We start from the raw sequence: 12,487 nt of genomic DNA on the forward strand, positions 1-12,487 counted from the left end.
ACTACATACAGTAGGTTTATCTGTGAATATGAGTCCCTGAGGAAGTTACTGTGAATATTTCAGGCTGTTTGTGGCTCAAATTGCTATGAAGCATCTTGTTATTCTGCGGTTTCAGCCGTGTTTTTAATGCACAAACGCATGTTGAGATTCCGTCTTGTTGTTACAGGCCTGGGCCACATTGTCTCTGCCACCACACGTCCATTTGTGTGCAATACTGAGGGAGAGCTGGTGGGAAGGAGCAATTAAAACCAGTAGAACCAATTATATCCTCCGTGTTTTTTTTTGATGAGATACAAATACACAGTCTGTACACATCCCACTCAGTTTGACACAGTATGATGCCGACACGTGATGTGTGGGATCTCACTCGTCACTCATGACAGCTTGAAAATGACTCGGCTGTTATGTTAGTAATTATCTTTGTTTGTTTGTGGCTATAATTCAACAGTTAGGAATAACTGATGCGTTTTCACCAGTGGTCATCCGGCTGAATGTTGTTCCCCATTGGCCGTTGTTCTTTTGAAATGATGTGGCATGAACAGTTTCTATTACAGTGTTGACAAAAATAGGCATATGTTGCTGCATTTACCATTTAAAAAATAATTGAAGCGGCTTTTAGGCTTTTCGGCTGAACCATAACTACTTTCTGTCGCCAGTTTTGCTCCACTGAGCTCACACCTCTCTATGAATGCATTTCTAACTTTCTCTCGTTAGAATGCATTTCTAACTTTCTGCATTTCTAACTTTCTCTCAGTAGAGAATATATTGCATGTAAATACAGTCAAAATCACAGCGCTGCCATGGTCCCTATCTTATGTGTAAAGGGCTTTTGTTGCTGGTTAGCATTCAGTCTTAATAGGCCACATCTCAGTCATTATTTCATTCTACTTCATACATTTCTCCCCTCAACAGAAACAGAAAACATGTGAATGAGAACAGCTTTACCATAAATTCCGCCATCCCTGATAATTCCTCAACGCTGCCATCTTGGGCCCATGACATCATTTGGAGCCAGAGCGAATGCGGGATGATGCCAGAGTCCGTCTCAACTGTCAATCATGATGTTTCAGCTCATTTTGATATCATCAAATGACCAATTAATACCAAACTTAGCAGAATCATATCACTTCAACATGCATCAGTGTGAAAGAACCAGCTAAAATGACAACTTTCTCTTTGAGAAAAAAATATTTGAACTAAACTACTAAACTTGTACTCTTTAATTTGGTCCATATCCCATCCACTAACATGGAGGAGGCGGGATTAATGACCTATACTGCAGACACACTTTTACATCGACTATACAATAGATTCATGTCATATTCTTAATCGTAGTTTCCTTCTCGTCTGTCATTTCCAGAAACCTGAACATAAGCAAACACACTCACCTCATGAAACATGTGCACACAACCAGTCTCATAATTAGCTTGAACATGTTTTCCCCAGCGTTAATGGAATCACCTTGACAGCCCCATTAGCACAAAACTAAAAACGCTGACAGTAAATTGTGAGCAGAAATTATTTCCCCCAGCGATAGCACAGCCCGACCTCTCACACCCTCCATCCAATAATGACATATTCGGACCATATCGACCACATTTCCCAGCATTCCCCACTTTTCTGTTTCTGAGGAGGAGGAGGAGGGAGAAAAGAGCTAAAATTAGACGTGTTGGGTTTTGTTTTTGAAGGTGTAAAAAGTCTAAAATAAGACGAAGCCAGTACAGTTAGATTCAACAGCAGCAGTGGTGGAAATCAATGCAGGACTTGTTTGCTACTTCCAGTTAAAAAAAAACAGTGAACACTTACAAATGAGGACAGCACTGGCTCATAAAGGTTTGGGAGGAATGTGGCTGGTTATAGAAATGCAGCAAAAGAGACAAATGACCCTGAAGAAGGCAGCGAACAAAACAACATCGTTTGATACAGTTTGGTAATTATTTCAGTCTCTATGTGAGCCGCGCTTGTGGAAAAAGTATAGCCAATTAAATTTGTTGATTAATTGTCGCGTTGAAGCAATGCCTCAAGGGAAATAGAGTTGGAAGTGTCAGTGCAGAACAATGAACCTGAAGAAAATCTGTGTGCAATGTATTTCAGCCCCGGTTCTTCACAAAGACCTACACTGGTGTTTTTCAAAAGAAGGATGTTTTTTTATAGCATGTGCAGCTGTTCTACAGAGAATCATCCAGCACAGTAAAATGATTAATTATTTGATGCTGTTGTTTTTTTGAGTTTCCATAAATATCCATCCATCCATCCATTATCTGCCGCTTCTCCTTTTGAGGGCCACCGGGGGAGATGGAGCTAATCCCAGGCATTGGCCGAGAGACAGGAAAGGTCCCCAGCATATCGCAACATAAGCTGCTTTCAGACATGCTTTCAGAAATGTCTGAGTGAGACGCTCCGTAGTTTCAGCAGACTTTCTCCGCCTGGCCTCCTAGTAAAGTCCGTAGAGATCCAGGAGAAGGTCATAAAATACCCATGCAAGGATGGGGAGGACATGCAAACTCCACACAGAACGGTCCACACCGAATCGGGATCCGAACCAGGAACCTTGTTGCTCTGAGGCGACCGTGCCATTGATATGAGAGGATTAACTCATGAAGACATTTAGACAAAAACAGGTGTAGCTCATCCAGTCCACCTATAATCTTAGTTTCTAATATCTTTGCATTAAGAGAAGGTTTTAATAGAGTGCTTGTTATTTTAAATCTGTCTGCATTGTGTTTAAATATCAATATGCTCATGATTTCTCTGGGCTGACAGACTTATGGCACATCCCAAGTTCAGGTCTTGGGAGGATTCACTAGTTACTGTTAAACTTAAGGAATTTGCCAGGCTCACTTCAGCAGGAAGAGGTGGAGTGTGAGGTAACCTTGCAACTTTGATTTTCCAACTGTCGGATGCAATCACGTTCCGACTGCACACCTGACGTTCCCGTATCCAGACACAATATCCATATAAAGATCGCACGTTAATGTGGTGTCAATGGGGCAGAAAATTAAACCTGTCACCTTAGAAGTCAAACTGAAGCCTTCGTTACAGCAGAAAACCTATCGCACCATTAAATTCAATCCGGGATGATTCCACAGCCCGTGTGAAAATGACCTTTGTGTTAATCTGGTTTAAACTAAACCTAAATCTAGAACGAGGCCTAAACCAGTTCCTGGAGTTCTAGCGACGTGGGTCAAATTAGCGACCATTAAGTCAGTGACTGTGTTTGTGAGGGTGTCTGCGTCATTATGTGCAATGAGATGTCAGCAGAGCAACTTCTCTGTGGGGAGTGTTTTTGACAGAGCGCCGGCAGAATAAGAATAAGGTGTCAGTGCCACTGCTTTGATCGTCTTCTAGAGACTTCTCCCTCACTTTGAGAGACGCCAGGACGAGGAGACAGGTATTTACCTCTTCAACATTAGATTCTAAATGGATCTGAAATACTTTGCTTACAGCTAGGAGCCCAAATCTTTTGGGATTTACTTATTTTTATTTATTTTGCAAGCGTGCTGTTTATTTCTCAGCCACAATGTGATAATAGTTGAGTTACACGTCATGCAGCAGATCCATGATAGTATATTCTATTGTGTAAAGCCATGTATATTCATATTTGACCCTTTTTCATTATAAAAATACATTTGCTGTCCACTTATGTCCATTCCGAGAGTGGACATAAATAAAGATATGAGCTGTGATGAGATGAAAAGACCTCCTGATGGGGTGGACATAAATATCATGTGTACTGTTGTACTGTATTTTTATAGAGCTTATACATAGTTGTACTTTTTTTGCATAGTTTCACATTCAGGTGCAGAAATTCAGAGGTCTGCAATTTATCCGCATACTCACACACACACACACACACACACACACACACACACACACACACACACACACACACACACACACACACACACACACACACACACACACACACACACACACACACACACACACACAAATACATCTAAACATACATATCTCCATTTGCACCCTACACCCAGACTGATGATTCATTTAGAAGCACATGAAATAAGAAATTTGATCAACATTTTACTCGCCGCCTGCATGAATCCAATCACTTCCCATATTACCAGTAATAAGAAATTATGCAGATCGTCTGACCTTTCCCACAAACCCCTGCTTCAGCAGGCTCAGGCGCCACCTGTGGAGATTGGGACAGAAATACACCAATAAACAAATAAATGAGCAATATGTGGCGAATCACAGAGCCTCACCGTGCCTGTCTGGAGTAATTTAACATCTGCTCAGATACAGAATTCTAACTCAATTACCCTCCCAACTACTGCAAGTATTGTCTATAATGCCAAGGTTTCATATGGTGTAGATATCTATGCATTCAAATTCCATTCATTTCAAATATGATTTATATTCAACATTAATGGCAGATTCCCTCAATAAAACCAAATTTAATGTTATGTGAGCAGGAGTCAAAAAAATATATAATTCATGAACTCATGCATTTCCACCTTTAATTTTTCATTCATTTTTTAGAATATAGGACAAGATGTTGAATATTCCAACTACCAGTAGACGTCAGCAAGTATTAATGGCCACCAGCGGATGTTAGGGACATAACTTCAGTTGTTCACCATAGTTTCATCAAGTGTTTTGGCCTTGTAATCAATGATACAGGCCGAACTTGAAGGTCCGCTGAGGCTCAAGCTAAATCTGACTGGCTACTGGCTTGTATGGCAGAACTATGAAACTTAAACTGTACTGTAAATTAGAGATGTTCTTATACCAGCATCAGAAATGCCTCCAATAGCACTGGGTCAGGCATGGGCATGTACGTGATTCTATACACCCGTCAGGTACCAAGTCTTTCTCTGCACTGGTTTCAGATTGGAACATCTCTGAACATCTCTTCAGGAAATAAGCAGCTCTTGACAATTAAGTGAACCTGAAATTTACACTTTTTGTCTGACACAATCACACACACACACACACACACACACACACACACACACACACACACACCAAGCTCTCCCTTGTTTTGCCGTCAGTCCTCTCACAAAGCAGCTGAGACAGGCTCTGTCAGTCTCTGTAATGAGAGGTGATCTGCAGCGCTTGATCCAATTATGGTCGTCTGGACGGCATAAAGCAGCAGACAGGGGGGGGGGGGGAGAGGAGGAGGAAGAAGAAGCACAAAACTACACATGGTACAAATGCTGCTGCAGTAACTTTCAGATTTCCCTTCATGTGCACAGACCACGTAACATGCTTATGTAGTTGCCATTTTGTGCAACCATGTATTTTTCTGTCACACTGAACACTGCATTTTAGCTCGCAGCTACTTAAGCCCTCCAGCTGTAGAGTGCTGTGGGTCTATGGCCTTTGCATCCACAGCCTATTAGCTTAGGCAGGCCCCATCACCCAGCTCACCCATGCATGAGATGGACCCTCTGTAATACAGATTGTCTGCACCACTTACCGCACCTGCACCAGAGAGCAAACATGACAGCCATTAACTGGCGAGGCCCTCAGCGTGGGACAGGCTTCAGGAGAGAGAGAGAGAGAGAGGGAGAGGGAGAGAGAGAGAGAGAGAGAGAGAGAGAGGGGGGAGAGAGAGAGAGAGAGAGAGAGAGAGAGAGAGAGAGAGAGAGAGAGAGAGAGCCCGCGGCTCAGGCAGGGAGGGACGAGGGATACGAGAAGACGAGAATCAAAAAAGGACGGAATGATGAGGAGGAGGGAGGAAGGGAAGAGCAATTAAGAGGACGGGACAGAAGGGAGGGGAGAGAGGTGGACAGAGGGGGAAGAGGTGAAGGAAGAGAGGCAGAGTGAAGCTGTTAAAAGCTCATTACCCACGAAAAACATTTTTCACAGAGAAAATCAAGGAGTTAGAAAGTCTCCACTCATTAGGTGCTGAAAGGACGCGACCGAATTATAGAGTGTGTGTTGTTAAGGCAATAAACTGGTTAATGGAATAGTGCTACATACAGCTTAGTCTAAACAATGTGTTCTGGATTAAGATTTTGCTTGAGGATAAATGTGATAACAACGAAGCATCTGCCAACAGAAAACTCAAAGACTCAATGAAACCTCAAGACAACCGATGCCTCTGTTATCAAGAAAATGTGTAGTTTTCTGTGTGTAACTTTTTTAATTTCTCAAGTTTTTCCTTGAACATCATTCGTTGTCCTGGTATATCAGTGATCTAAGCAACACTATGCACCGTTTAAACCCTGTGTGCCGCTTTACTCAATGTTGTGTTGCATGTGTAACAGCAGAAACACAATACGCAATACCCTGCAATGAAAGACACTACAATACTGTCGTTCTATGATATTATACAAATACTTCTCAACATCTTGGAACTTTTGGTGCCTTATGAATGAAGGTAGCAGCACGGCCACCTTTTCCAAAAGTCAATTAATTAGTTTTAAATCAATTTAAACTTCACTGCATGAATATGAGATACACTGAGCTGTAACTGTCCCATTAGTATGTGTGGCCATCCGTCAGTGGTCAAAGAGCGTCTTGCCCCACAGCATATCTCAGTATCTTCTTCATATTTCCTTATGTTCTACCATAAAACTGGAGAGGAACTGCAAAAGTTTGAATTTCAAATAAAATAAGCCAGAGTCTGTACATAAAATATTAAAAACTGAACATCCAACTTTTCTTCTTATTGTCCACTCACTGTGGAAAGATATGTGCATCACCACTCACAATCTAGCTTGATTATTAATGTAATTGATGTTTAAAGTGATGCAGGTTTTTCTATTAATGGAAATAAGTGTAGGATAAAAACAGTGGTTCCAGCTCTGTGTTGTATTTGTGACAACAGGCATCAAAAAGTGGAGGCTTCGCATTAAAATGTGAGTTCTGATTCTGTAGTTCCTGGCATTTAGTTTAAAAAGTGTAATAAGTGACAGCACTCTAAGAATCAGCTATTCAAATACAAGTGTGAGTCAGAGCGGTAATGTATTAAGTCCAAACACAGGAGGCCTCCTTTGTGTTGCTGCCTCTGAGCCTGCTCACTAAACAACACCCCTGTGATTCTTAGGAGAGAACAGCAGGGGTCACTGTAAGCCTAAACATTTCTCTGGGACCTGGGAGTTCATCAGGCTTTTCACAAGTAGTTTTTAAACTTGTACATTCATTACTCTTATTATTTCTGAAGTGCCTGGCTTTGGAAAAAGAAAGCTATGAAAGAACTCATGTTCGCAGCCGATGCACAGAGCTTTGTGCTGATGTTTTGTCATTTCTCGCGTCCTTGAGCTTTTTTTCAGATTTGTTCTCCCCACGACACGTCCTTCTGTTTTGACGTCAACAACAATCTGCAGGCGTCACATCTCAAGCAAAGTGTGTCAACACAGGGCACGCTTAGACACGTAGGGATGCATGCACCGTGTTAAACTGTTTGCTGGAATGAATCAGATTTAAAGAAGATATCCGTGACAGATTTGCAGATGAAACATGCTTTCAGTCCTTATTAAGTGGGTCTTTATCAGAGCAGGAAGGACTCGTGGCTGGCAGCTTTGAAACATTTGGACCTTTATAAAATATGCATCATGAAAAACCACATCAGAGGCAAACATGAATAACTGGATATTTTCTCTTTTAAAAACATCAAAACAGTCCCGACAAGTGCACAAATCTGTGGCTTCCTAAGTGTCATAAAAACACATAATCATACAAACTCGTCAAGTGCCAAAATGCAACCAGGCCAAAATGCATGCATATATGTGCACAGTTCAAACTGACTGTGTAGAAACTGGTCTCAGATTGAAAAGACCAGAGATAAGAAATAAACAAAGAATGTCTACATCCATGCATTGAATTACACACACACACACACAGAGGGAGAGAGAGAGAGAGAGCTCTAATCTCTTCCCCTGTCCACAGACTCAGTATGGTTGTGTCGTACAGATGAGAAAGTAGATATGTTGCAGCTGAGAGCTCCTCAGACAAAACTCAATACAATTCATCCAGGGCGGCTTCTTCTGTCTAAAGGTCCAGTGTTTTGGATTTAGTGGCAAGAGGCTGCAGATTACAACTGAATACCGATCACCTCCCCCTCCTCGTAGGAGAAGCCTTCAGGTAACGTGACAATTCAACAATGAAAACACAAACATTCTTAGTTTGAGGGGATTGTTCACTGAATGACTGAATAATAAGATATGACATTTTTACCAAAACATTCCCCTGAATCCTAAATCACCTTTAAAGCAACAAATCACACAGCAAATAGAAGCAGACAGACTTTTACAGAGTAAAGCCGGCGCAGCACAAAACTGAACAAAGAGCTAAAACCTTGTCATTACCAACTCGTCCACTTCTGTATTTCATCCACTGCCTGGCGACCTTGCCCATGTGCAGCCTTTACAGCTCACGGCGTCAGCGCCCAGTGAAAAGTTTCAACACAACGACTCCAGCGGAGAGGAAGGACAAACGAAGGCATGTGGGAGCGTGGATAGAAAGTTACTACCCAACCTTTAACGGCGCCATAGTTTTCAGTGTCACGAATCCTGTAATGTGTGGACGTTTCTCTTGGCACTGTCAACATTCCTACCACTACAGTTTGTGGCTGTGAATGCAGCTATAAATGAATACTTTCCTTAAACATTCTTTTGTCTCGGTTTACTTCTTGGTAATTGGATCCGATCGTCCCTCGTCCATTTCCGAGTTGTCACAATCTGGCTCAAAAGTATGTGACAAAAGAGGGAGACCACACAGTCTATAAACAGAACTTGGCATGAAAGCTTTAAAACGTGCTGCCTCCTCTTCCTGGAACAATATTCACAAGGATCTGAAACTGTTAGAGCCGGTGACTGTGGGGGAAGTTTCATCAATTTTAAAGGATCGAAGAAAGTAACTCGAGGGTCACTGTGGATGCTCTTAAAATAGTTATTATAATACGAAGATTGTATGTGTGTGTGTGTTTGCGTGTGTGTGTGTGTGTGTGTGTGTGTGTGTGTGTGTGTGTGTGTGTTTGCGTGTGTGTGTGTGTGTGTGTGTGTGTGTGTGTGTGTGTGTGTGTGTGTGAGTGTGTGTGCTGTGTTTTGCTTCCGTTGTTGGTCAGGATTTTTTGTTAAAGAGATTTTAAAGGAAATATATGTCTATATAAATAATGATAAATGTTTGATTTAAGTAATTAACCTAGATGCAGTATGGGGGGGTTAGTATATGACCTCAGCTTACTCCAGTGTTCTGCACCTCCAGGTCCCACCTCCACTCACCTTGTTCCTAAGACAAAGGGAACACAGCCAGAAGGAAGTCGTCCCTGCGGCTGCCACAGAGCTGAATTATTTCCATCTGGTCACCACCAGCATGAAAAATATGGAGCATCTTATTACTTCATTAAGTATTTCATTTCCTGGTCTCACAGGACGGACATATTTAGCATTTTATTATTCAGCATGGACGCTCTGTAAGCAGATATAGCTCCGAGTGCCCCCCTCGTCTCCACGTGACTGAGTGTTCGGCAGAGACGAGGTGGAACCTCACCCAAATCTTAGCTGGGGGCGATGAGATGCTGCAATAATAATGTGTCTTCCTTGTCTTACTTGTGCAGTAAATTGTTTCACTTAGGAGGATGCTTTATTTATGAAACAAGGGCACGTTACACCGTGGGCGGAAGGTTCAGCGCCTCATACGGGGCAATTTGAGGAAATGAAAACAGATTGTACCATTTTTATATGGAAAAATAAATGAAACATATCCCTCAGCTAAAATATGTCCGAAAAAAAACAAGCTTTCCTTCACACAATAGTTGTGTTTTTATCACCCACATAAAGAAGGAAAATGTATTTGTGACAATTTCACGTATCCAAGTAATTAGGTCTAATCAGTGGTGTAACGCCATGTAAATGTTTAAACTCCGAAATCAAATGAGGAAAACAATGTTTGCCTTTGAGTTGCTGGAAATCAAGTCAAGTGTTATTGCAAAGCAAGAGTGAGAACAAACCAATCTCCAAGAGGAAGGCAACAAAATGAGCACAGACATTCATGACAATATGATACACACACACACACACAAAAGAGAGCAACGTGTGAGTCTTTGTGCGTGAGTCTGTGTGCGTGCACTCGTGTGTGCGAATGTGTTGCTCTGTGTACACAGAAATCAAAGGGTCTTTGAGGCGGTGGAGCTGTGTCTGCATTGAGGCCTTCGGTTCTTTTAGCCAGAGACTGTAGTGTTGCCATGGAAACGCCTGTTGAACGAGGGTTCTATGAATCTTTCAGCAACCCCCTTTTTCTTCCAACCACTCGGGATCTTTTCATAACACACACGACATACAAAACTTTCCGTGGTCGGGCAGGGCGTCCAGTCACTGGCAAATTGGCTAAAGTGTCTCCACAGTTTGATGCATGGGGCTTAGGACAGTTTCAGCCCGAAACACAAACAAGTATCAGATGGATTAACGAGGCCTGAATCAAAAGACCTCGCCCGCCGCGTGCAGAGACGTACTGCGAGTACGCGGATGCAAAGAGGACGAGCAAACAACATGCATGTTAAAGATGTTTGTTCACAGCTGGAGGAGCAGAAACAGTGGAGCAGCCTCTCTCTCTCTCTCTCTCTCTCTCTCTCTCTCTCTGTCTCTTTCTCTCCCTCCGTCTCTTTCAGCGGACCATGAGTGCCGGGTTAATAACGAGATTGTCAACAAATGTGTTTCCCTTTATCTCACGTCCTTGTAGGCAGACAAAAAAAAAAAAAATGAAGCGCTGCAGTAGACCAAAGAATCTCCTAAAACTTTTATTTTCTCTTTCTGCCTGGCACTCTATTACATTTGCCAATATATGAAGTTTATCATCTGCAAATGAGAAACTCCGGCGCACAGAAAGATTAAATTCCTCCCATATGAATACGAATTTAAAGAATCTACCCCCAAAAAAGGGAAGGAAATGTTCTGAGGGCTTTGAGAAGCGTTTCTCTCGTTAATGGTATGATTGTGATGGGAATACAGACACACATGCTGATCGATATTCTAGCTCGGCTTAAAAGACGAGGACCAGTGATGTGAGACTTTCAAACAAACACTTGAAGCCAAGGTTGACAAGCACGCACACGAGACCTTGCAATTCAAACTGTTTTAATTGATTAATCCACTTCAGCCTTCGTCTTGAAGGTGACATCGTGACCGCAGCACGCAGCCGAGAGAGGCCTCTGTCCGACTCGTGCCCCTCCTGCCATCAACACACGATATATTCATCACATCGCTTCATTTAGCTCCAAGCACTTTGAAACCGGTTTATTTCCTTTCTTTTACTGCAGTCAACAGTACATGCTAAGTGACTGTTGGTTTCACATTGCATTTTAGGGAGCGAAGAAAATACATTTTTTGATGTTGTTCTGTTCTGTTATTGTCCACATGGGCTGCGTCGAACCTGTAATTGATATGGACTGGTTTGTAGACGCCTGCCGCTTTTTATTTGCTTCGTATCCGCTTATTTTTCTACTTCTACTCAACATTCTGCAATTGCTCCAAAAGTGCGCTGTAACAAAAAAGTGCTTCCATACTTTACATGAAGCAAAACCGTGGTTCAGTTTGATCCTGACCGAGACCACTTCTTTTAGTTGGAAGAAATCTTTGTCTGTTGGTCTGGACGTTGGGCCATGACACCTTTTATATGCATCGTGTAAACATAATATTCAATGTCCAATTAAGACACAAGGATATGCCGGTACTATTCAATATTTCTTCTGGAACATAAACAGAACACATGGAACATAATTTGGGTTTTTATGGCAACAACATAGACTCTATATACTGTAAAGAGCTCACATCCAGTCCAGTGCTGACATCAAACAAATGATGTTTTCCTGTGAATAAGACTGTTTGGCTTGTTGACACAGTGAAAAATCTGCCGTTGACGAGTCCCAGTGCCTCCATTTCACATTCACTACAGTTTTTTGGTTGGATTCACCACCCTTACACTTTCAAAACTTTTGATTTATCACTTAATTGCTGCCGGTTGGCCACCAGGGGGCCAGTGTAACAAGCTGTAAACCCAACACGGACATGCCTTATGAAGCTGATGTGGAAAAACGTTTCATCAAACAGTTGCATAATTACTGCACACATGGAGACACAGAGCAACATTATGTGGATTCATGTTTCACACCACCTGGAAAAACGATGTCCAATATACGCAGTCTGTTTGTCTGTGTTTTGATCAGCAGCTCCGGAGGGAAATATCTGCCTCTTTAACTGCTAAATGCTCCACGATGTTCAGCAGCTAATCACTAGCTCTGTCAAAAAGTAAGCTGCCTGCTGCTGCTGCAAACGAGACGGCCGAGACTGAACCAAAGTGATGAAGCTCTGGGCCATGAAATGGAAAACAATTAGCTAAAAGGGGCCAAAACCTAACTCACCTTCGACTGCAAAACGTTGATCATCATGAATAAGGACAAAAAAAGTGTTATTACTCAAAATGCTGAGAGACCAGTTAAAAGGGAGAGAAATGAGAGAACAACCAGGACCTGCCATCCTCCCAGGGCTGATAAAAAAAAAAAGGATCTGAGGAATAA

The sequence above is a fragment of the Hippoglossus hippoglossus genome, chromosome 8, assembly GCF_009819705.1.
Source record: "Hippoglossus hippoglossus isolate fHipHip1 chromosome 8, fHipHip1.pri, whole genome shotgun sequence".
Lineage (NCBI taxonomy): Eukaryota > Metazoa > Chordata > Actinopteri > Pleuronectiformes > Pleuronectidae > Hippoglossus > Hippoglossus hippoglossus.